Genomic DNA, 26,592 nt, shown 5'->3' with positions numbered 1-26,592 from the left:
CAACATTGTTCTGAGCTTTTATGCAGGTTGACATTTCCATTAGTTCTTCAGCCCAAGGGAAGGGGTGTGCAAGCTGCCTGTATCTGCACAGCTTTCACTTCTTGAAGATGTGTCAGAGGTGGCTAGCTTCCCTCATCCAATTTTCTGAACCTTCAGGTGACATCTGCAGCTCATCTTCTCCCAAGGGCTCATTGACATCACAAGGGCGCATCACTGCCTTAGACCTCAAAGACGACCTCCCTCTTCCTGAAAGCAGTCATTGCTATCTGACTGTGATGTCAAGGCCATGGCTACTTTAAGCATCCACCTCTTCCTCATGATTAAATGTCATCAACAACTTCTAGGACTTTACCAAATGATGCCCTTGTCTTTCTCTAATGTGTCTTTTCCTTCTTGCTGTCTGAGCATGTAAACGAGTTTTTGCAATGAGTTGGGCAAGAGTTCCATCCTGAACCAAATCACCTTCTGCTGGAGCCCCAGAAGACTGCATCAAGCACACATACAAGTTAGGTTCAGTTTGCTATGTCCCTTTTCTTCTGTTATGCACACGGCTGCCTACTGGGACCTCTTAAGGAGCTTAGAGCAAATTCAACCAGTCATCCATAAAAAAGTACAAAAGATAGTTTTCCTCTTTACCACGCAACTCTGTACAGTTAGAGAAGCAGCGGCTGCACTTAGCCCCATCTAGACTCCTGGCCACACGCCATGGGCATGCTTTCAAACATTGCTACACTGTCCTTGCTCCCATGCATGCAGCCTGCTTGCAATCAATTTCTGGGAGCATGATTGATCTATTTTTCTCTGCTAGACTTTCTTGAAGCAAGCATATCCTTGTCACTTAAATTCTCAATAAAAATTCACGTTGTTTATAAATGGGTGGATAAAATGTAATATGAAGAAGGAACATGTGTGTGACCACCTGACACTATAGATGCTGTGTTAATGTCTCATTTGAATCTGGTAGGCTTTGATTCATTCTCCAGGTGGCACTCCTGTTGAGATCACTGTTTAGGTTCTGTCTCGCTCTCTATCCATATCCTACTCCATTGCATAAAGTGCTTTCATTTTTATTAGAGCAGGTAATAACTTTGTCTAAAGGGAGACACTGTAATACGCATTGTGTTACCCACCCCCCACACACCCTGTTTTCTGGGAAACCAGTCTACAGTAAGTAGACTTGTAGATAGAAATTAAGAGGGAAGAGGATTATTAAAGACTTTTAGTCTTTAATATTATTAAAGGACTTTAATATTATTTAATTTAATTATTTAATATTATTAAAAGACTTTAGTGGTCCTAATATGTAGGAGGGAAAGGAAGCAAATGTGGTTGAGCAGAGTGGGCTGCAGTGCAATACAATACTCTATACAAAGGAATACATCTGTCAGACTTGTTGGATGACACACCTACAGATAAAGTATAGCTCAGACCTGCTCAGAGTTGCGGCAATAGGACTGGGTCTTCCTACTCCTGGAACAATGGATTGTTGGTACACTCCATTCTACATAACTGTAGAAACGTCTGCTCTCTACCTCAGAAGAATCCTTCAAGAAGGCTCATGACACTAGGTATATTGTCCATACTCCAGGAAAGACCCTAGGCCTAGGAGTAGTTGGCCAACACAAAAGAAACTACAGTGTGTGTGTGTGTGTGTGTGTGTGTGTGTGTGTGTGTGTGTGTGTTGTGCATTTGTTTTATTTTGGAATTTTTGGCTTGTTGTGGGATTTGTTTGTATTTCTTAAATTTTATTTATTAATTATTTATTGTGAAAAAGACAAAAAGTTGGGTGGCTAAGGAGGTGGAGAGAACCTGAGAGGTGATGGATGAGGGGAAAGAATACAATCCAAATATTGTTCAATAATTTTTTTAAGGAAAAAGAAGGTTGATGACTGAGTGATCTGTCCCCACAGTGTTCTTGGCAGCTCTTGGGATTAAGTGTGGCATATCATAGGAAGTATGTGTGCAACAGAATACAGATTCTGCCTGACATGCCTACCATGGACTTGCAGAGAAATTTACTTTCATTTTTCCAAGAAGTTGAACTTACAACTTGAAACAAAATCATTATGACACTGTAAACATATGTGAATACATGAATGGCTGAAAGTAGCTGAAGCATAAGTGAATTTTATTAACATTAAAGAAATAATCTCATTATCTTAATTGGGCTGTCATGTTTATGTTTCCATGTGCTTTTAATGGAGAATATTCATTATTATTTGTATTCAAAGTAGAAAATAATTAATTAGCTCTGTAAACAGTTACTCTTGAGGAACTCATTGGCCTTTAAGTATCTTTTTTACACAAGGTCTCACTAAACAGCCTAGAATGGCCTTAAAGTTAAGGTTACCTTACATTACCCTCCTAGGTGCTAGTATTACAAAATGCACTGGTATGCTGAGGTTAGCTATGCTCTTGTAATTCTATACATACCTTTTTAAAGAGAGTTGGCAAAACACATAGTTTCTGGTGTATTCTTGTTGTAGCAAAGTTGGTTCTCTTCTTCCTAGTGAGTCATGAGATGTGGGGATGGAAGATCAGCACAGACTTATTAGTGATATTGAATTATAAAGAATGTAGTAGAAGACATTTTTATTTAGTTTTGGGAAATGACTGTTTTAAAAAAACTACAGAGGAAGAGTTCTTCATCCTCAGACAGGCACAAAATTGACTGGGGGACAAGTGGGATCTTACGGTAAGCAGGAGCAAGGCTGAGAACAGAGCATCCCGAGAAATGACTAGAATTGTCCAGCTGTATCTGCTTGTAAAGAAATGGAAGGGAGCTGCAGCCACGTGCTCATTGCTTTCATTCCTCAAACAAAATACCAAAGACTTACGAAGGACGCCCACTGCTAAGAGAAATACCCTATGAAGAATAACCCAATATAATGGGGGATAAGTTAGGGAGTGAGATAGATTAGTAAATATATGATTTCTGGGCAGGATAAAATGGTGCATTAACATCAGCTAGGAGAGAAAAGGGCAGAAATATCATGACCTGTCTTTCTTATCCCTGTTGAGTCTTCTGTAATCAGAGACACAAGAGCCTATGAGTTATAGTCTTTTTTGTGATACACCTAGCACAGTTGATACAATCAATACTTTCAAATACTGTTAGCTTATTTGATCCTCTGGACTTTAGATTTAGGGTGTATACCAGAAAGTCATGTAGATGAGGTATAATTTCCCATCTGAAGCCCCTGCTCCCCTTGCCAAAGAACTGGAAGAAAATATATTCTGAATGTAAAAGGTCAGCTGGAGTATTTAAGATTATAAGTACATAGGAGCGGACTGACCAGTGGGTAGCTTTGTCTCTGTGACTTAGAAATGACACTCCAGTGAAAGCTGAGATTTAATGGGGTGCTCTATTATCTGAAAACAATTGATCTCAGAATTTAAAAATTAAATGTGCTAGGATATTGGTTTTCTACAAATCCCAGTCAGCAAGGATATCACTTAAAAGTCAAGACAAGACTATAAGAGGAACCGTTGAATTTTCTCTGACTAATAAGATCAATTTCTTGTGTGTTCGGCTTCTGAGTTAGCTCTACTCTAGGATAAAAGAAAAGACAGTGACTTTAAGGATGGTATTCTCTAATTCTATATTTTTCTGGCTAGGTAAACAGACTGAACTTTCTGGGCTTTATTGTCTTGTTTATAAAAGTGAAGATGACATTTGTATCAATAGAAACAAAATGTGTTTATAAACTATTATTTTGTATAATTTGAACTAGCAGATTTTATGATAAGCAGGTGTCTTAGATTAATTTTCCTGAAGTTAGAAACTAGGAGGACATTGTAACTGTGTATTGGTGAAATAGATGAACAGTCTCAGCCCCATGCTCAACGTGAGCATCCACAATGTGGGTGTGGTATGTTGACAATGTGCATCATGTGAGTAACAAGATGGGAATGAATGGTCTCTCACTTCTGCCATCTTCCCGAAATATACCACTCCAGGCAAAAGCGCATGATAAATACTACACATACCTTAATTGAATAACATTCTGAAAAAAATCTAATTGATACCCCTCAAACCTGAAACGCTGACCAAAAATAAAGAGATTCAGAGAAAGTGTCCCAGACAAGAGATGCCAGAGGATGTAAGACAACAAAATACAATGTGGTGACTTTATCAGAATCCTAGATTCATACCAAAAGAACAGTAGGTAGAAACTGAGAAACTCTGAATAAAGCATGGACTTTAACTGATGTTAATGTATCAGACTTGGTTCATTAACTGAAACAAACAGATCTGAGTTAATGTGAGATGCTATTAGTGAAAATGGATTTAAGACAGATGGGAACATTCTACAATATCTTCACAATTGTTCTTCCACTGTCAAACTGTTCTAACATAATTTATTTTAAAGTAAAGTACAATAGTTGCTTGTGGAAGCACTCCAGATCTTGTTTAGAATTGTTAAATATCCTGACAAACTCTCCTGCCTGGAGAGCTGTTTGAGCATGGCTTCAGATTCACTTCTTACCGCAGCCCTTCTTCTAGACGTGCAAGGTTAATAATCTTTTTTTTTTTTTTTTTTTTTTTTTTTTTTTGCATAGGTTTGATTTTCTGTACTTTATAGTTTTCTAAAAAGAGCCTTGGGTTTTGTTTTGTTTTGTTTTGGTTTTGGTTTTTTGGCATCATAGAATGAGCTGCCCAAAGGGGCTCTCTGTAGGCATCTCAGAAGAGACATTACAGCAGATATAGTATGGACTCATGACTTAGGATTTTCATTGCTTTGATGAGACACCATGACCAAGGTAACTTTTATAACAGACAACATTTAATTGGTGCTGGTTTACAGGGTCAGAGGTTCAGTCTATTATCATTGAGGCAGGAAGCATGGCAGCATCCAGGCAGGCATGGTGCTGGAGAAGCTGAGAGTTCTACATCTTGATCAGAAGGCAGCTAGGAGGAAGGTTTCGAAGCCCACTCCCACAGTGATACACTTCCTCCAACAAGTCCAAGAATATTCAAAGCACCACATTCTACTCTTCAGCCTGCATAGGCTTGTTCAAACACATGAGTCTATGGGGGTCATACCTAGCCATAGCATAATGCAAAATATATTTAGCCGAACTTCAAATTTTCCATAGTCTATTACAGGCTCAAAAATGTTAAGAGTCCAAAGTTCAAAGACATCTTACCTAACTCAGGAGTGAGGGACTCTGCTTATCCTTTTTTTTAAACAAGAGATCCACCCTGCTTTAGGGTTCCTTGCAGAGTATACATGAGTTGTCTATGAAGGTGAGTTCAGGCTTTGTCTATCAACTCTCGTTCTTCATTGATTAAAGTTTTTAGAAGAATATTGTCTTAGCATATCTAGACTACTGAGTATGTAGATTTAAGGCTCTGGAGGCACTAGAAGAAAGCTCATTGTAGATATGTAGAGAGATGCAGGTACTGAACTCATACATTATCAGGAAGCCTAGAAACTGTCTGTCATGATATATATATAAAAAAGTTGGCTTGAGGATATTAGGCATGGCTACAGTAGTGTTTGCCCTTTTGGACAGGCCTGTGAAGTCCAAAGCTCCATCTCATATCTCTGGAATCTAACCTTTAATTTTCAGAGAGCCTGAGATGGAGCACTTGCACATTACTGTTTGATTGAAGAGGATAGTTCTAGAGAGCAGGAATGGGTGGTAGAAGAGATGAAACAGACAAGAAAGAAAACAACTATTTATCTCTGTGACCCAGTTAGGTAGTGAGATCCTTTGATGATCAAAAGGCAAATAAGAAAGTAAACATATGACTGACTGCTGAAGCCTGTCAAATTTTCCCCAATATCCATACAAAATATATCTGAGAATTCCAAGTAAGATGTAGGGGAAACTGAGAGTCAGTATGATATATTGACCAATGGGGATGAGCAAATCTTTGCATTGTGTTAGCTCTATTTTCTTCCAGGATAGACATAGGATTTCTAAAGGGGTTAAAAGTAAATAGCAAAAAATAAAGAATACTAAGCAAGAAGCTGTCAAAAGGCATCTTATCAAGTTGGTCATATCCCACACAGAGTAGCTGTGGCATCTGTAGCTAATAAAATGAAAATAAGGCTGGAAGGACTTAGAATGAGATGCATCTAACAAAGAGTCTAAACAATGCAGACTAAAGCACCAATAATAACATGGGCATTGAAAGAAGAGACATTTAGAATTCTTCCCATCTTTATCTTCCACCCAATCAATACAAAGTCTAAGATCAATCTCCCTCTAAGTCAATATTCATGTTAACAAATAAAGAATAGCACTAAAATACTAGATATAAGATCAATAAATCCCAGACTAGTTGAAGGAAAGGGGATTAGAAGATCCAATCAATCCAAGAAGCCATGACAATAATTAGGGGTGAAAAAAGGTCATAAAATCCATAAGACTGTAGAATTACCAAGCGTAATAATTAAGCATAGCTTTAAAAGACCAAGAATCTAACTATCTTCTAAAACTACTGGTTAAGGTCATATGAAGGAAAAATGTGAAAAGAAACTGATGGGAAAGATACATGGAGTAAATGCCAAATGAAAAAATCATAATCTTAAAATAGTCAGCTACTGAGCACCCCAATATCAAATTGTAGTATTTATCCTTAACAGTAACTTTTTACTAATGGAAAACATACTTTAACCTGTTGTATGCAATAATATGCATACATCAATACTCAAAATAAAGTAAGTCCTGTTAGACTTACTTGAATAAATGAATCAATCAGTAAAACAGACATACAAATAATAGTGTATAATATTTGTCAGTTTCTCCTTATATTTATGTTAGAGTTTTTTCTCAGATTGATAAAAAATCAGTAAACAGAGATAAAATTTTAACCAATAATTAATTTTAATAAAGATAGCTGGAAGAAATAGCTAAGAAAAATTTAATATTTGTCCTCCTTACTCCCTACAATCTGCTTTCCCTCAATAGCATATGTATGAGACATAGTCCCAAATAATCACTATGCCAAAATAACAGCAATACAATTAAAATTAAATAAGAGATCCATGACACTTTCTACATTAAATGTAAAATAGCCTATGTTATTTGCCAACTTTTATACTTAATGAGCCCACACAATGCAGCTTCATTTATTAACTCAAAGCCACTTCTTATTTCTGTTTACTTCCCCAATGCCATATAAATTTAAAGCAAATCTAATAAATCAATCTTAGACGTACATGCTGAAATATTTATGAAGAAAATAAGCATTATAACCTATAGGGTATTAGAAATCATGTGTGTTACACTAGCTTGCTTTTGCTGGTTTTGCTCATGATTGTTTTGAAGAAGACTCAAATACAAAGAAAAGAGCCAATGAAGGGAAAATATATTCCACTGATCTATGATTTGAAGAACGTGCCCTTCTTTCCTTATAACTTATTTTTGTTAGACTCGATTTTTAATTAAGATTTTATTAATTGATTCATTTAGTAAGGGGATCGTATGAGTACCACAGAGGACATGTGTAGGTCAGAGAACAACAGGAGTCAGCCCCCTCTTTCTACCATGTGCGTCACAGTGGTTAAACTCAGGTTGTCAGGCTTGGTGACAGATGCTTTGCCTTTATTCATTCAACCATCTCACCAGCTCTACTCTAAGACTTTTAATGAATGATTTTCAACAACCAAAAAACATGGTTTTCACTCAAAATTAAAATTTAAATATAATCACCTATACAGTTAATATTGATGGTCAACTTAATAGGATATAGAGTCACCTACAAGATGCACTTCATGTGTCTGTGAAGGGTTATCTACATTCAGTCAACTAAGGTAGGTTATGCACAGCATTGTCCCCTGGACTAGGATTCCAAATTGAATATAAAGGGGGGAAATGAGTGTTAGCATTCATTCTTCTCAACTTGATGACTATGGATACAGTGAGATCAGCTGCCTCAACTTCCTGACTTTATGCATTTCCCATCATGATAGGCTGGAACTGTGGGCCCAACAGTATAATGACACAATGACAAGACATGTAAATAAAACTACACTCAATTGTATGTTCAAGAATGCTTATGCACATTGTATATAAATCCAAGAGACACTATTTAGTCCACATGTTTACATGCTTTCTGTGTAAATAACAATAAATACAGATTTCTCCTTTGCAGAATAAAAAAATGACCAAGAAAACCATCTGGATATACTAAAGTAAATGTGTTTAAATGACTTTAACAAGATTATGCAGGAATATTCTTTTTATGTAGCATTCAAATTTCCATGTAGAAATACTAAGGATTCTCAATCCAATCTATCAATCAGTATATAGCCCAGGAAATACAAAATATCATAAAAACAATGATGACCAAAGAAAAAGCTTTGCTCCAGATGCTGGCAGCCATAAACCCCAAGAGCAAGTCACTGTGTACAGGGTCTGAGTGCTAAAGATGGAGTGGGGGCTAGAAACCAATTTCTTTTTTTTGTCTCCAAGAACTATAGAAACAAGACCTCAGAACCATCAAGGGCTGATGGTGAAGCAAAGGCTGACAGCTCTTTTACTTCTCATAAATTCCTTCAATCTCAAATGAGATAATCGAATGGAATTTGTGAGCATGGCTTCAGGGCCACATGAGGTTTTTTTCCTTGAAAAAGTTGAAGCATAGGATCTTATCACAGTTAGTAAAAATGACAACATAGTCTTGCTAAGGATATTTGCGGAGCAGCAAGGAAAGAGACTATGCCAATATGAAGCTGCAAGGAATAGCTAGAGTATGGAGCAGGAGTAAAAGTGTACACAGGATTGGATTGTGATGGTTCTGGACAAGGGGGTCAGAAAACTCATTAACTAATGAACTCTTTGCCTCATCTTTAAGATGCAAAACAGCATAACTATGGTCTATTACAATTTATTATATAATTTCAAAATATTATATAATTTCAAAACTGAAGGGTCTTAGAGGTCTCAATGTATAGCAGCGATGATTATTTGAAGAAATAGAAATGTTAATTGCTCTTATTTGGTTATTAGCCATTGTCCTACTTTTATTTGTGTTGCTATAATAAAATATCCTGATAAAAAGTATGAGTTTATTGGCCCATGAGTTCAAGTTGAAGTCCACAACTACAGGGAACTCAAAGCAGAAACTTAAGTCATTGCATTTACAGTCAAGAATGGGGCAATAAACTGTTAGTCCCTGCTTGCTTATCATCATCTAGCTTTCTTCACTCATAGATAGTTCAGGGCACAGCCCCTGAAATGGTACCGCCTACACCTACAGTGTGCTAGTTCTTCCTATATTAATTAACAATCACAACAGTCTCCCACGAAACAACCTGATCTAGATAATTCCTCATTAAGACTCCTAGCAAAACCAACAGAGTCAACTAACCTGGACCCTTGGGGCTCTCAGAGATTGAACCAAAGAACATACATGGATTAGACTTAGGCTTCCCCACACATATGTAGCAGATGTGCAATTTGGTCTTCATGCGGGTCCTGATCAACTGGAGTGGAGGCTATCCCAAAAGTTGTTGCCTGTCTATGGAATATGTTCTTCTAGCTGGGCTGCCTTCTCTGGACTCTGGGAAAGGTTGCACATAGCCCTGTAGAGACTTGATGTGCCAGGGTCGGAGGGATACCCAGGGGGCCTTCACCTACTCAGAGAAGAAGGAGATGGAGGAAGGGTTGAAGGATTATGGGAGAGAGTGACTAGGAAGAGGTCAGCAAGCAGAATGTAAAATGAATAAGTAAATTTAAAAAAGAACTCCTTCCAAGATAATTCTAGGTGTGTCAAGTTGATATATAAAACTAATCAATACACCTGTGTATACATATACTGAATTAACATACTGTGCCTCATAAACACATACAAATAGTATATGTGAATTCAAATATAAAAAGGGGATGATTAGATTATTAAACATGTAAAGATACTTATTGTGCAGGCCTTGAAATCCTGAGTTCTACATGTAAATTTGGAACTGCCATCACAAAGTTGTTCTTCTGATCACCACGTGCATGCCATGGTACATGTCCCAGCCTAACTCTACCTAAAATAATGTTTTATTTTAATGTATATTTTAGTTGTAAAGATTTTAAATGAGTGAATGACTAAATGTGTATCAGGAATACAACTTAAACTAGTTATGGTGGCACACCACATAAATCCCAGTGCTTGGAGGAAACACTAGGAGGATGATGGCTCTAAGGCCAACCAGGAGTACACAGTGATGGAGGCTTTGTCTCAAACATCATGGAAAAAACAGCAACAAACATAACAAAAACTAATGCAGCAATAATTTTAGGTATACTGGATAAGAACAATATTGGCTTGAGAATAATTTCCCAACATTCATAATGTAGCATGCTATCAAGAATTCCAGGAACTAATATTAAATTCTTGTATGGAATATAAATTTTTGTATAGAATATATAAAAAGCAACAGTGTATTCTGAAGAAGTTCAATAGAAGACAGTAAAAAAAAAAAAAAAAGCATTAAAAGACTGTGAAATAAGCATACCAGAGTGGGCATGCTGTCTTCTGCTGAAGAGCTCCTAACAATTATGTTTCACAAGAAAACCTGCTACAGACACCATGTTCCAGGTCCAGAAGGAATGCGCAGGTTTCAACGAGTAAAATCCAATCTCTCTAAGAGATCAAACAGTAACTATATCTATAGATTTAGAGTGATGTTTGGGAAGATAGTTATAACACTTTGCTCAGTTACACTAACTGAATTGTATGCCAACCAATGGCATTCAAATCAAAAGATTAAAAATGTATCACAGTGAGAATAACAAGACTAAAGGGAAAACAATGGCACCTAACCCATAGGATACTATAAAAAGAGGTCATGTGTCAACCCAGGAGCAATTTAGAAGGTAACCAACAGGGGTGGCTCTCAAGTTGTACCAACAAAGGAAATAAATGATGAATGGCAAGTCTCAAGAAGAAAACTCCATTAAAAAGTCATAAGCCATGGTGTAGTTTCTAAATCTAAATGGCTTTCATCCTCACTTACTGATATTTACCCGAGTCTCAAGAAATGGATGGTACTGAATGCCCACACAGGTGTTCAGTGTAATAGCTCCCACCCCAGAAGATCTTTTGGGCATTTCCTTTGGCATTTCCTAATCTTCATTAGAAAAGAATTCATTCACACAAATTTTAAGGATTTTTGGACAAAATGAATTGATGATGAAAGCTGAAGACCAAAAGAATGAGGGTAGTCCTGTGTCACAGCTGATCCATACGAGGACAGATAACAGAGGAGTCCTGCCTACTCTATACTACAGTGAGTCGGTACCATATTCTGATTATAAAACATCCCCCAACAGGTTTATCTGATGAAGATGTGGACCCCAATTAACGTGCCATTGTTTCGGAGAAGGTAGAAACTTTAGGGGTAGGTTCTATCAGAGGGTATATGTCACCATGATCTGGTCCTTTAGGATTATACCTTGTCCTCATCCCCATTGTCTCCCTTCCTCTGTCTGTCTCCTGACCACCATAAAATGAACAGCTCTACTCTACCACATTCCTGCTACTGTGATACTCTGCTTCACCCCAGGCCCTAAGAAATAGACCCAATCAACCACAGACCAAAAGTATGAGCCAAAAGAAATCCTTTCTTTAAAATGTTCTCCATGGGTATTCATTGAAATAATGAAAACAATACCTAGCAGATTTAGCCCATTCTGTAGATCACATTCCCACCTCCCACATCACATGGATAAAATCCGTATACTTAACACGTAGCACAAGTTTCCTCACTGAGTCGTGGTCTCGCCTAGGAAATTTAGTCTTATAAGATAATTAGAAGCTACTAAAGGTGCTCCCTCACCCCCACCCCTGCTAAAGTAGCAAACATTATTATATCCTTGGGAGGATCACAATGGATACCAGTGCCTTTAAAGATTTCAAGTATTTTTAATTAATTCACCCTCCCATCCCTGCAAACTGTAAGCAGATATTAGTGGATAGCTCTAAGCTATCAAGATCCCAGCTAAGTCATAGTTCAGATCACAGCCTCCTACCCTAACTTGGTGACTCATGCTTCATTTCACCACAAGTCCCTGTCCAGTACCATCTGGAAAGGAGTTACTCCACAGACTTCTACTTTTGCAGAAGATATTTGGAGTTCCATTGAATCTTAAGCTACAGTTGGTTCACAGGTACTTTGGCCTAGGTACGTAGGACCTAGCAGAGATAAGAATGGTTCCCAGTCACTGCAGCAGAAGCAGAACAAAAGAGGTAGGATTGTTTGTACATGAGTGTCCTATTTTGTGGGACTTGGGGAACACAATTGGCCACCTGTAACACTCACTAAAGCCCTATCTTCAGAAAGGCATGGTAGACAAGGACTCGACTACATCAGTGGAAAAAGCACTGCATAGATTAACACTTAATTAAGTGTAGTTAATGCCTACTATGGAGACCCTGGTATCACTTTTTTTACAACTGTGACCATAACCATGTATTGACTTTTTTATTATAAAATTTGAATTCATTATTGAATACCTTGGCTTCTGTAATGTTAATGGGTGAAGCATAAACATGGCTTTCTGAATTTGTAACATCATGACTTTTCAGGAGCAGTATGATATATATATATATATATATATATATATATATATATATATATATATATGCAGTCTGTGGCATCTGATTATTTAGAAATAAGACTCCTGTTAAGTAAAGAGAATCACAAAACTGAGCTCATGTTTTTAGAGTCTCTCTTCTTTGAAGGTCATATCTATATAACTGGAAACTCAACCATGACATCTGTATAAATACTGACCAGCTGTTTAATCTTCTCCAGAGTCAGAAAGTGAGTGCAGGGGAAGGGGGCTGGGAGACTTGAGATAAACATCATACATTCAGCTGATGCCCCCTAATGGCCAAGAAAATGTGAGCCCAAAGTTTTCCCTGCCCAGTCTTTCCATCCACACCCATCCTTCAATCTCTGGATCCATACCACTTGACAATATTCCAGTTTCCAACTTGTACCAAAAATCTGCACACTCCTGGGCATCCTGAAAAGCATACTTCAGGACCACTGGACATTGGCAGCCGAAGGCCATCTCTCCTTGGGGTTGGAGACATACAACCTTCCCTCCAGATTTGTTTTCCCGAATCTTCATTGTGTGTTTTACAAGTGGGGTTAATAGACACATTTAATACTCTTTCAAAATTACTCCCTGACCGAACTTTTATGTCCTTGAAAACATAGATTCTTGGTTTATTTTGATTAATTTCTGCCTGATTATTATCATACTGCCCTTCAGTATTCACCATATATTCACAAGAGCATTATAATATGGCAATTTTTATCAGTGACATGTTGGGTTTTTAAGGTTTTAATAATTATATTTATAGTTACAACAAGTATTCAACAACAGAGCCTGTGGTTCAAGTTGAATGGAGTTTGATTGAACAATTCTAATTCACATGGGGAAAATTGATTGCAGCACCCTCAGAAGGCAACATTTGCAAACAGAGAACACATCTTGTGCAAGCAGCCTGTCTCCAACACTTCTCCAACTTCTGTATAAGAGTGAAGTTCAAGGAACTAAGTAAATTTTAAGATAAAAATATTGATCTTTTAAGAAACATTTCCTGTATTTTAAACCCAGAAAAGACACTGCTTTAAAAATCTGAAGATGCATTCCCTGTGAATACTAAGTCACAGCATAATTAAAGACAATGTCTGATTACTACACCTTGAAGTGACAGTCATGCAAGGGGCATGTGGCAGTGCAGACACCTAAATTCTAAGATATCTCAAGAGTTGTGGCAGGCAGTAATCAGGAATGAGGACACCTTTGGAGTTACTATAGCAACCCCAGGAACAGACATGATGGAAAAACATTCATAACAGGCCAATCAGTACTCTTGTGAATCTTGTTTGGTCAGTAAACTCAAGAATTTTCCAAATTTTCTTCCTAGCAATTAGTACAGTAACACTGGTCAGTCATGGTCATCTCCAAAGACTTGAACTAGCTCTAAGCAATAAAATATTACTTCAAAGTTAGGTGTTTTGTAAAGTTGAAGGAGTGCAGCTTAAATTGAATTAGTTAACTGAAATGGGTTAAAATTTGAGGCTATAATGGATTCTATGAGAATTTTCTCTTTTTCCTTCTTAGAAGGACTATGTAAAAATAATTAATGCCCATTTCCCTTCAAAGAAGGTTATGTAAACTCTTATTAGCTTATGTGTGAGACTAGTTAATTACAAATGAATACTCATTTGCCTTATTCATAATTTGTTAGTAAAACAGAATCTTTTGATTATCCACGGGTTTTTCAAACATCTAATATTATCAATTCTCAATGTCTATCTAAAGCAATATAACAACTTTAAATCCCACTATAAGCCTTTGGAATTCATGCATTTTCTAAACCACCAGTTATCTGTATGTTATGAGCCTTCAGGTTGCAGCTAGGGTGTATTGGGAATGTCAACTTGTTTTGCAATGGCTGTCATCTACATGAAATCTCATCCAGGATACATTTCCTCATCACAGAATCATGACCTGTTAGACCTACATAGGAACCTTTTACATATAAAGAACTTCTTTAGGAAGAAGGAGTGACTTTCCTGAATCCAAAATATCATTGTTAATGTACATAGTTAATGTACACTAGATATATGGACATTCTCATTTCTGCACCATATCTAGAATCCCATGAGAAGCCTTTAACATTAGCAGATGGGTTTTGGGATCATGACAGTCTTGACATGCTACAGAGCTGGAAAACAAATGTACCTTGTTTGTCTATGCTATGTGGGCATGGAAACTGTTCACCTGCTTTTTTCCAAACCAGACCAGAGTGCCAGCTTTCCGGTGCTTTTAAATTCTGCCTGCTAATCCCTTATTCCTTCACGTTTCCAAATCAAATTCAGACTTATCTCACTCTGTCTGAATGTGTCTCTTGATTGAGTGATGTTGGTTCAAGAAAAAACACGCAAATCAATTTAATGCAAATTCCCATTCACAGCCTGGTTGACCCATTGGGATACTGACAATAATAGATTGGAGTGCTTAATTCCTAAGGCATATGACTCATGGAAGGCTCAGTAATCAATTTCCATTGCAGCGACTGCATAATTTGTCTTTGGTGCTCTTGGGCTCTGGAATACCAAGTTCTCTCTCTCTCTCTCTCTCTCTCTCTCTCTCTCTCTCTCTCTCTCTTCCTCCCTCCCTCCCATCCTCCCTCCCTACACATCCTCTTCCAAATAGCAAAGCCCTTTCCGTGTCTCTGCAATCATTTCCTTATCTAAATTTCCATATGCTGCCCTGGCAAGGTGTCCTACCTATGAAGGATTTAGATCAATAAAAATAATTGGCATGTTTTGCCTCTAGTTGCAGATGCCTGGAATAGATTACTCTGCACTCTGGCAAACAGTAGCAAGATGAAATGAAGGCTGCTCACAGCTCCAGCCACATTAGTTGTTAACTCTCTGTAGCACAGCCAGTAGGGAGGGATCCTTATAGCAGGAACTCTATGCCCCAGAATGCCCCAATCATTTCATCTTCCTCTGTGCAGTGAAGTAAGGGGGGCAATATGCACCAGGTGACAGACAGATGTCCTTTTCTTTTCAAATGCCATGTTTTATGGAGACTATGCCTACCTTTGTCATTCTTTTTGGTGTCTCTTCTCCTTTGACAAAGCATTGTACTGATAACAGATTATTCTCTGGGAGTTCTCTCTGGTGAACAGTCAAGATATTTCTCTAAATTCTAAGAAATTTATCAAAAGTTAGGTCAGATATGTTTGTAGAAGACAAGCATTTGTCAGTAACTTTTTTTCTCAAGAACTAAGTCTTTCCCATCAGCATCAATCTTTTCTGGAGTGGATATGTGTCTGGTGTGTCCTCCTGTTGGCATTTCTCACTCCTCAAAAGACTGACTGGGGTGCCAAGCCATCTGTTCAGGCTGCAGTGGGCATGTCATGTGGGAAACAGCTTCCATGTCCTTCTAAACAAAGAGTAAAGCAATTAGGGACTGTTGGACTTCCCCATACCTCAGCCCCCTTCTGCATCCATCCCCCTAGTGGCAGATGAAAAGCTGACACTTAAAAGAAGAATCAGAATAAAAGGGCCCTGTTAGCCAACTCTCCCATTGTTGTTTTGAGTCTGTCCACATAAATTAAGAAGTCTGAAGAAAATTTTGGAAGTACAAAAAATGACATGCTTCTCAAATTTCAGTGGACCTCACTAGAGGAAAAAATACTTGAATAATCCCAGAATTCACACACACAGACACACACACAGTATGTGTTAAATATGTATATGGCAAATGAAATAGACTTAGAATTTATATGTAAACTCCTTAATACAGCTTAAAATATAGTGAATATAAATGTCAGATTTTTTTATGTACTTAATACAAGATATTTACGTGATATATTTTATGTCACACTTAGCATGGCACTATTCTATGCTATTAATGCTATTACTATGTGTCATCTGGCAGGTATCAAAAAGAAAATTTCCTATACATTTATATAATCAATTTAATACACCAAATTTTAAAAATCCATAAAATTATTCTATATAACAACATTGATCTAATGCAAAATTGAAAATAAAATTATTCTATTTTTTTATCACACTTAAAATTCCTTACTTCCCAATTTAGTTCTTTGAAATGGTATGTGATAGCACATAACTTATCATCTTGAAGTAACTTGTAAACCCAACATTCTTGAACAACCCAGACTGCACACAATAAGCACAACACCGAAGCCAACACACTTGTGTCATATGACTGTAGTGTTGACTATGTACACAACTCCTCCCTTTTAATCTGTGCATCATTTTAATATATCCATCAAGAAAATAGTAGTTTATTATTATATCAGTAGAAAAAACAAGTAAACATATCTTACCTTTGAAATTTTGCCTCTAAAATCAAGACACCTGAAAATCCACCACTAAACAACAAAGACACTGCAAACAGTAGTTGCTAGAATTTTCCAGAAGTGACAAAAAAGTTACCAAAAATAGAATGAGAATCAGATTAGAATTTCTTTGAAACATCAGCACTAGACATATAAAGGGAACAGACCAATACCCTCATGAGTCTAAAGAAAAGGTATTCTCCTTCCCGCTCGCCTTATACACTTGTGTGGGGGAAAAATCCAGGTTGAAAAGAAGTTTTCAAGCCTGTCACTGAAATATATCTCACCGACACCTTTCCTCGATGCTCCCAGAATATACAGTCCATCAATCTAGAGTTATAAACAATAATGACAGCAACAATAAGATATATGGTCCAGGAAGGTGGACCTGAATATTGGAGAGGAGAGAGTCCCAAATGCATGACAAGTCATGCCCACAGTGTAACTAGGCTGCTTGGTACTGGAGACAGACCTGCCAGAGATGTTATGGAGAAACAAAGGACACTGAGAGATTTTAATTCTTCACATTTAGGAAATCAAGTTGGTATTCTGTGGCTCCTTTTCATGTCTTATAAAATAGATGCATATGAAACTGGGGAAACAACTCAACGGTTTAGCATACTTTATGTTCTTCCAGAGTACCTGCATCTGGTGGCTCACAACTGCCTGTGACTCCAGCTCCAGGGAATTCAATGCCCTTTTCTGGTTTCAGAGGATACCTGTATATACATGTCATACACTCACACAGATGCAAATACATGGAAAAATAAAATTAAAGATAAAAATCTTAAAAAATAAAAACAAAGCCATTGTACAAGACATGTCTTAAATGTTGTATACTCTGTCCCAGCAGAGAAAAATGTCCTGGTATCACATTAAAAATTTTAGCTTTATTTAATTAAAGATACATTATAGTAGTTATGTTGAAAATCTATGGAGTAAATAGACTAAGACCAGTCAACAATAGGATCTAATATTCCACCTGATGAATCAAGAAGAAAGAAACATTCCTGTGCAAAGATAAATTCCAAATAAATCGGTTCAGAGTTAGTGTCTCTCTAGAGATAGAGAGGAAAGGTTAGAGTAAGGAATATTTTTTAAAGATCTTTTAGCTCAAGTTGGCCTAATTCTATGAAAAATGTTGTTTTGATTAACATTTTAAAATTTATTTTAATTTATGATGTTCTGATTGCAAGAATCCCTTAAGGACTGAGTGAGGTGAGCAAGATACAACCCAATGAAAACTGCATTGTCTTAGAAAATTTAAATTATTACAGCTTTCGAAAAAGTTCTTTATATCAATCCTGCATGGCCTTAGATATTGGATGACAATGTTTATCCATCACAGTTTGTTCTGTATGATTATCTGAGTTTTTGATGCCCAGGTTTATCCATCAGAGTTTGTTTCGTGTGATTATCCGTGTCTCCGATGCCTCAGCAATAGTTATGAGGAGAGATGTAAGACTTGTAACCTCATGTGTAAATGTCAGAATGACTGAGATAGATTCAAGAGCAGAGTTCATAGGAGGAATAAGTTTGAACATGCAAGTGAGGTTAATAAGAAGATTAGAATACAGACAGGACAAAGGGAAACAGAAAAGGAATCTGCGGTCTTCTCTGGATTCAGCCACAGGAGACATTCCACCTCAAAAAAATGTAGGAGAAACCACAAAAGCTAGGTCAAAAGACATTAATGTGGTATATTCAACCTTAATACTCTGAAGACTCTCCCCCAAGCAGCAATATTTCAGTAATCTAGGATTGTCTGGTTTAGTAAGAATCCATTCATATTAATTGGTTTTAAGAGAACATTTACATAATATGATAAATGCCATTCATTATCTGTGTGTTGGATCTATAAACCAAAGCATGGAAGACTTAGTTATAATTTATTTTTAAATCAAGCTTTGACATTTACAATCTTTTCTGTAACTATAATTAACAGATTTCATAGGAGATGAAAGAGCCTCAGTAAATTTAGTAAATTCTTCATCTTTTCCAGCAGATACAATAAATCCTGTCTAAACACTCATTCTTTATTTCTTGATTTATCAGCTCTAAAGCTATGAAGTAAACAATAAAATTAATGTTAAGTGATTACCTCATGGTAGTGGTTCTAGAGACAGGAATACTAGAAATTCATATTTGTGTATTATTTGGGTAGTAAACTAATGTAGCCAAGAGCTATTGTGGGAGACATGTGAGTATTCCATTGCCTGCAAGTGTGCTCTTTCCTTGGGGTTGGATGAAGCCATTGCCATTCTGAAGTAGAGCAATTGTGGTTATACCCACAAGACCCTCAGAGGATCTGAAACAAGGCCTATTACTATCATTCCAATGTAGGGAGAGAGGAGACAGATTCAGCAGGCTTTGGGACACCCTTAACAGTCCCCTCCCCTCCCTGGAGTTTCACAGGTATTTAGGAATCCATTAGGATAAGGCTTTTTAGAAATGTAGCAACTAGAAATATGCTCAGAAAACATTCCCATGCCGTAGGTTTTCATGGGTTGCCCATGCTGTGGGTGGACTCATCTGTGATGCAGTTGTCTGTGAGTTGCCCAATAGACTTTCCAGTAGCTTAGCGGTTTTTGAATTGGCAGTCCTCCTATAAGTGACTCCAAGAAACATTGGCTCACCAAAGCAGGATGTGTAATCTTCTTTTTGGTCTGTTGGTATCCTTTCTCTGGGGTAAATAGACATTTCTCTAAATCTCTCCCAGAAAAATTATGACACATGGGCATGGACAACTTAATCTGCTCTTTGTCTCCAAACCGTTAGGAGTTTTTCAAATTCTCCCAGTATCTTTGTCATCTTAGTCAGAGACACATAAAAGAAGTAAAAGAAAGATAAAACCTTAGACCTATCTTTACTTAAACCAAGGGTGGACAAATAATTTAATGGCTTAAGTAAGACGTGTTCAGAGTATTTCAATATTCATACCTGATGGGAACTCTATAAACTTAATTTTAAAAATTCATATAAGATTTAATGTTTACATATTTGTTGTAACCTGTGTATTCCATGCTTGTTACTCTTTGGAAAGGTAATTAGACACATTATGGGTGGGTGAGAATGCAGGACATGGTGTAAAATGCAAGTGGCCAGAGGGGAAGGAGCATAGCCCAGTGTAGTATTACAGTGGACTACTACATACCCAGCAAGCATGGGGTTACCCTCCCTCTGATCATAGAAACCTATAAAACTCCTGTGGAGAATAGCTTTCTTTTTCCTTTTAGTGATGGGAATATAACCACTATACAATATAATCATGGCAGCTCATAGCTGAAGGCCCTCTGAGAATCCGACAATGAGGATGCTATAGACACTGGGCAGTCTAACATCCAACCATGGTAAAATGCTTTAGATTCTAGCTATAAAGATACTATTCTGCCCATGAAGAACAAACCATGGGCTAAGAATGCTGCCCACCAGCTACCTCATTACCCAGAAAGGTTTTCTGCTTCAAGAGAATCGAATCAGGACTACTTTATGAATGAAGATTTATTTTTCTCATGTAAGAACCATAGAGGTGAGCTAGATATTGGTGATTTCTGGCTTTTTACTTGTGTCTCTTTAATATGTTGTATTTGGCCCACAGGCTCTCAATTTGTGAAAGTAGGTGGCTTCCGGGTAGCTTGCTTGCATTCCAGGCAGAAGAAAATGAGCTAGGCAACGATTGTGCTTCCTGTGCTGAGAAGCAGACTTTCTAATGAAAGGGCCAGGATTTCTCCTCAGCTTATATGCTGAGACTGAGTCACAGCCACCATCCTCCTCTGTGCACTTACATTAGTCTGAAGAAATAGGTCCAGGTCCACATCTGGTTGAGACAAGCCACAGTTCAGTAACTGGGGTCAGATCCTAACTCACAGATGACTGTTTACTCATTGAGGGGTGGATACTTAGAGGGCAAAAAGCTGTGACAAGGTGGCATCATGTCCTCTGGATCTCGCCATTCTACCTAAGACTGATGAGCAAGCACCTTTCTGTATAAAAATGCTCTGGATGTCTATGCCTGACTTTACCTTTTCCTCTGCCTCACAGGCAAGGGTCCACAAATGAATCTCTACTCATGATTTGTCTTGATCTACTTATTAACACAGAATGACATTTGACAAGGAAAATCATGTGGTTGACAGCTAGCCAAGACTGACACAGTTTTCTGAGGTGAGGTAGAAGAGCACAGGAAGGGGGGTTAGCTGAGATTGTAGCTGAGTGCAGGAGACCATCTTTTCTTCTCCATGAATGAAAATGGACAGCTACTATAACCTATCAATATTGATTTATAGTCCTTATAGACAGGAGGGACAACAGAGAGTCTGTGAAAACCCTTCAAATTAGCATTGGAAAGACATCTCGTATTATCTGATAATAGAGAGAGAGACAGAGAGAGAGAGAGAAATGTGGTTATTTGATACAATTGCCCAGTATATCTGCCACCAGATCAGTTGCAGTTTGCTGACAGTGAATCTCTTTCATGATCTAATAGCCACCTGCTATAACTTTCTATGTAAAGTCAATGAGCTCCGGTATTTGAATTGTGAGCTTTCAAGAGCCTCATATGTGATTTTTTTTTCATTGCATTAACTTGTAAGCAGATAGATAGGGTTTTTGTAATGTGGGGTAAGTGTGGTCTTGCTTTTTGATGGAGTTTCAACAATAGGAGCAGTTTATTACACCCTCCAGCTACATCCCTATCGGAGATGGTATAGTAATGAGAATTTTAATACTTATTAACCTCATGAATTTTGCAAACTGATAAAATTGAAAGGAGAAACATCTACCGTGCATCGCCGAGCCTTTATCTAGTGGCTCTGTGCCCAGCATGTTAAGGATAGGATTGTTTCTACCATTGAAAAGTTAAAGAATAATTTTGAGATCTTACTTTCTTTTTTGACACAAATCCTTCTATCAAGTATTGCTCTTGTCATCCAACTTGGATCTTACAACAAAGCCATACATTGTTTAAATAGCAATTCACCCTGATTTCCCGTGACTAACAAATGTCTCATATCAGACAGTATGGGATCAAATATGGGCCTGCTTATGTGCATAAGTTATGTGCATAACTTTAAACTAAAGGTATAATAGGAAGGTACATGGATAAAAAGCCTTGGGTATGAAGGAGAAAGCCTAGACATGATTGTATAAACTGGTTAATGATTTTTAATTTTAAATTTGGAAGCAGTTATATCTAGAGGAAAAAAGTATTCTTTTTGAGATCCCTTTAGAAGCTTTGTAATTATATTGATAACAGCAAGCGAGTAGATAATGGCTCTGCTGGTCATTTGGTCTTGGGTAAAGATGTTGATCAGAGTCAGCTACTTTGTTTTCTTTATCAGAAGATAGCATTCCTTATTATAAAGTTTACTCAGCACCCCTCAACATGTAGTGACGTGCAATCCTGGAAATGCATGGGCTCAGATTCGAAGGTAGTAAACGCAACAGGCAACAGGGAATAATAGGCAAGAGCAGGTTTCAGGAAGGGTACATGGAGAGGAAATTACTGACATGAGACATGGAGAGATGAGGTAGAGATACTTCTTAACCAATATTAGCGAGCATCTCGCTGAAGTTAGGCCTAGGTGGTCAGTTACCACCCAATGAGAGGGTAGGAACACCTGGTCTGACTAAACAGCTAAGGCCATCAGGTAGCAAAGGTACTGGAATTCTCCTTTAGTTGACAGCAGGTTTCTTGCAATGGCTGTTTTGGGTGTGTAAAAACAGAAAATGTGGTCAAGGTCAAGTCTTAGCCTAACAGAGGCCTCAGAGGAGCCAAATCAAATTTGTCAAGAAGAATACGATTTAACAAAATAAAAGAAGCAAGAAGACTAATGCTGTGGTCCTTCCTGATGTCTGAAAAGCTAGGCTGATGAGTCCCAGAGAGCCTCATTTTCCACCGGCAACACAAGCCATCTTGTAATCTAAAATTCCCTTCCTCCTCACTCCCGAATCTTGGTCCTCTCAAGACTGAGCAAAGGTAACATTTACTTAAGAAAGAAGAGCTCAAATAAGAGTCAAGACAGAAAACACAAAAGGATGGAGTGCACATGAGGTGGAAGGGAAGATGTTTCTCCTACTTAACCCCAGTGGCCAGGGCACTTACCAGCTGCCGGAGCTCTGGCTCTCTATGCCCTTTTCCAACCTTCCATTCTGGTTTGCTGTTGCCTTGAAAATACAGACTGCAACTTTGTTTCTAAGAGAAAGAGAATGAATTCAGGATCCTCACGGAAGGAAATGGTTAATGGGACCATACTATGCTGCATTCATAGTCAAGTAGAGAAGTATTGCATTTGTATTTGTTCTCACCAGGGCTCAACCAAGACCACTACAGTTATTCTCCCTGCACTCAATCTCACACATTCCTGTTCACTTAGAGCTTGACTTCATGTGGTATATCCCGCTCTGGCAGCCAGCTAGCTTGTGACGGTCAACAGTGCACCAAGCACACCATGCTAACGTGGAACTCTAGGAGTGAAAAAGACCACTCTTCTTATAAGAAGTTGAGAAGACCGGGATGCTAATATTCACTCCAAATGGGCTGGGCATACCTGCCTCTTTTTGCCTTATACAGAAGTAATGGATTATGGCAATTAGGGAGTATTCCCGCATAACTGTGGGAGACCTGTTCTCCTTGCCAAGCCTCTGAGCAAACCTACAACTGCAGACCCTGTCTCTGTTATCTGCTCAGCTACCTATGGGCTACAAAAGAGACTTCCCATTCTAGCTGCTTCAACTCCAATGTTGAGTCTCTGAAACTTCCCAGACACTCATATAGGGTTGATTTAAAAAAAAAAAAACAGACAGTGTACCGTTTCACATACTCCTGCCTAACTGCACAAAATTAAAGCTGGATGGGTGGGATTCACACTTTACCCACTTCTTATAGCAAGTATTTGCAAACCTGCACACATATAGGCTCCATGGATCTTTTCTGGGATGCATTCAGAATGCTTTATGCTAACTGGTTTATATTATAATAAACACGGTAAGCTTTCGAAAGTGATTTAAATTTACAGTGGATTTCTAAAAATCAGTTCAGTTTAATTGCCAATAATATCTTGGTAATACTATAGTCTGGAGTGAGAAGGAAAAACTGTAGGTTAGAACCACACCTATAAGGAAACATCTCTGTATGCTCATTTTACTCAAACACTAAAAACAGGCAGCCAGGGGATAAGAATGCAGAAACCTTGAGCAGGATAATGGGATTTCTCTTAATTTGATTTGCTATGGAGAACAGGCCTGTTTAATACATCCATGTGGAGTTGCTGTTTATATTTTGGTTTCTAATTAGCATAGTCATTTTGAAGCCTCTAGCTGACTTCCCCTCCCATATAAATCTAATTTGGCCTTGAGGAGGGTTATTAGAGCAGAGAGCACATAGGGAAATGTCTGCCAAACAGCAGGCAGACTTAATGGCTGTAGGCTAGGCTGAGGCCAGCAGCCAGCCCAAGTGAGGTGCTGCAAGCAGGGCCAGGGGCAGCACCCACACCACACAACCACACCAGCCACCTCCACCCCATCTGCCCAAGCCCACCCCACCTCACACTGGTTGCTTGGCCAACACAACTTCAGAATAAAAACGGATGATGCTGAGGGGCCATGAAAGCTATAAAGCAAAGATTTAAAATTGATTTTGAAAGTTTCTAAACTAGGCCACAGAATGGATGGTCTGTGCTGAGGTAAATGCTTAGTCTCCCTCCTAAAACTCCTTGTAAAGAGTGACATTTCAATTTTCCCTGGCTTTGGGGAACTTGATTTTTTTTTAACAGCTCTACAACTCAGCTTGTGAGAAGCACCTCTAGCAGTGATAATGAAGTGTACGGAAAAGGGATATGGACAACATTGATAAAAAGTCTCTAATCCTTATTCTCTGTGAAAAATAGTCTAAAGGCAGATTCTATCCCAAAGGGGAAGAAAGAAGAATGTTAAACATGACTTGCACCGACCTATTTCTCACCAAGCAATCGGGCCTCAAGTACATTTTGACTAAAATGTTGTTCACAAAGATCAGCAAAGGACCTAAATACTCTATAAAAAGGCATTGAAGTCATCCTTTAAGCATACAGCTGTGTGATGGCCTGAAAGAAAAGAGATAACAAGGTTATTCTGGAAGATTCCAGGGTCTCACAACATTGATCCAGCAGGCCCTTGACAGGATCTCTATTGTCGATGCAGATTCCACCTACCTAGTCTCTGCTTTCTTTTTAAAGGTTGGGAAAGCAGTTACTATAAACTAGACAGCTTGCTCATAAAGGTCATGGAAATTCTGATGAATGTAACTTAATGCAAAACTTGTCCCTACTGCGAGGAGAATGATCAGAATCTGCTTCAACCAGAACAATGAGAAGAATTACAACTCCCCAAAGAAGGCACTGAAAAGTCTCATGGATTCAACTTCAGAAAGATGCACCTCTGTCACTCCTGTATACTCTGTATTCTATTTAAAATCCAATAGTTTAATGAGTCCTGGCACTGTTTCAGGTTACAGGGAATCAGCTTTATGTGTCCCATAGCAAAGAGCTACCTCATAGAGACAGAGAGGAGAGATTTTGTTTAAACTCATACATATATACAATCTATCTTCCTCATATTCATCCACCACCACCTCCTCCCAGTTTCACCACCACCTATGCCCCCAAAGTATCCTTGTTTCCCTCCCAATGTCATATCTTTTTATAACTATTATAATCCAGTAAGTCCAGTTTGTATTTCTCATATGCATATATGAGAGAAAGGATTATCCAGTGGGAAACTTGCCAATGGCTTCCCCCTCACAAAAACTAGTGACTCTCCCTGCTTCAGCAACCATCAACTGCCATTAACATCTTAACTAGTGACCGTGCATGAGTAGACCTCTACATACACACACACACAGACATGCATACACACACACACACACACTCCATTCTAGAATTTTTAAATATTTTTGATCTTATGGAGGTCTTGTATGGGTAACCACAGTTGCCATGAGTTTGTGTATGTGACAGCAATGTCATGTCTGCAGGCCAGCCTACACCAGCATCTCTCCCATCTTCTAACTCTTAAATTCCTTTGGCTTCATATTCTGGGTTGTTTTGTGAATCATGAGAGGAGACTAGACATAAACATTATTGTAGGCTTAGATTTTTTTAAAACCTACTTTTAATAAGGGTTTTCAAATGCCTCAACCCCTGTTCTAACCCACCATCCAAAGGTGGGGGAGAAAAAATGGCAAAATAGGACAAGGGGATATGGACTTGTTTAGAAGTAGTTCTTTGAGGTGATCCCAATCTCCATTTGTCAGAATACCAGCAGTGCAGTTTTGTAGTATCAGGATACCAAACACGAATCAATATTGGTGGCACAAACCAGCAGAAACAGCCAGGCCTCTGCCAAACTGGCACAGGTCATCAGGAGTGACCAGGACCAGCTGGGATGCCAGGAGAAGTTCTCTGTCATGCCAGATGTGAGACCAAGAAAGCATTGCAAGGCTAGCTATGCAAGCATGCCATCACTGTCCCTTGAGTCCTATTTATACTCTTTCTAAGCATCACGTGTCTTCCCACAGGTCTTGCCTCAGCAAAACACCACATGAGTCTGTATCACATGACATATCCAGAAACTTCCACCTCACACTATATCTATGGCAGAGCACTCACAGTCTCTTGTCCTCAGCCTTTATAAGAGTACTGAGTTTCTGCAATAAGAAACTTTCTGACCAAAGTCGAGAGCAGCAAAAATCTGTAGATATAAACATAAACATT

The sequence above is a fragment of the Arvicanthis niloticus genome, chromosome 2 (assembly GCF_011762505.2).
Source record: "Arvicanthis niloticus isolate mArvNil1 chromosome 2, mArvNil1.pat.X, whole genome shotgun sequence".
NCBI classification, from domain to species: Eukaryota; Metazoa; Chordata; class Mammalia; order Rodentia; family Muridae; genus Arvicanthis; species Arvicanthis niloticus.
Note: the sequence above shows the minus strand (reverse complement) of the source record.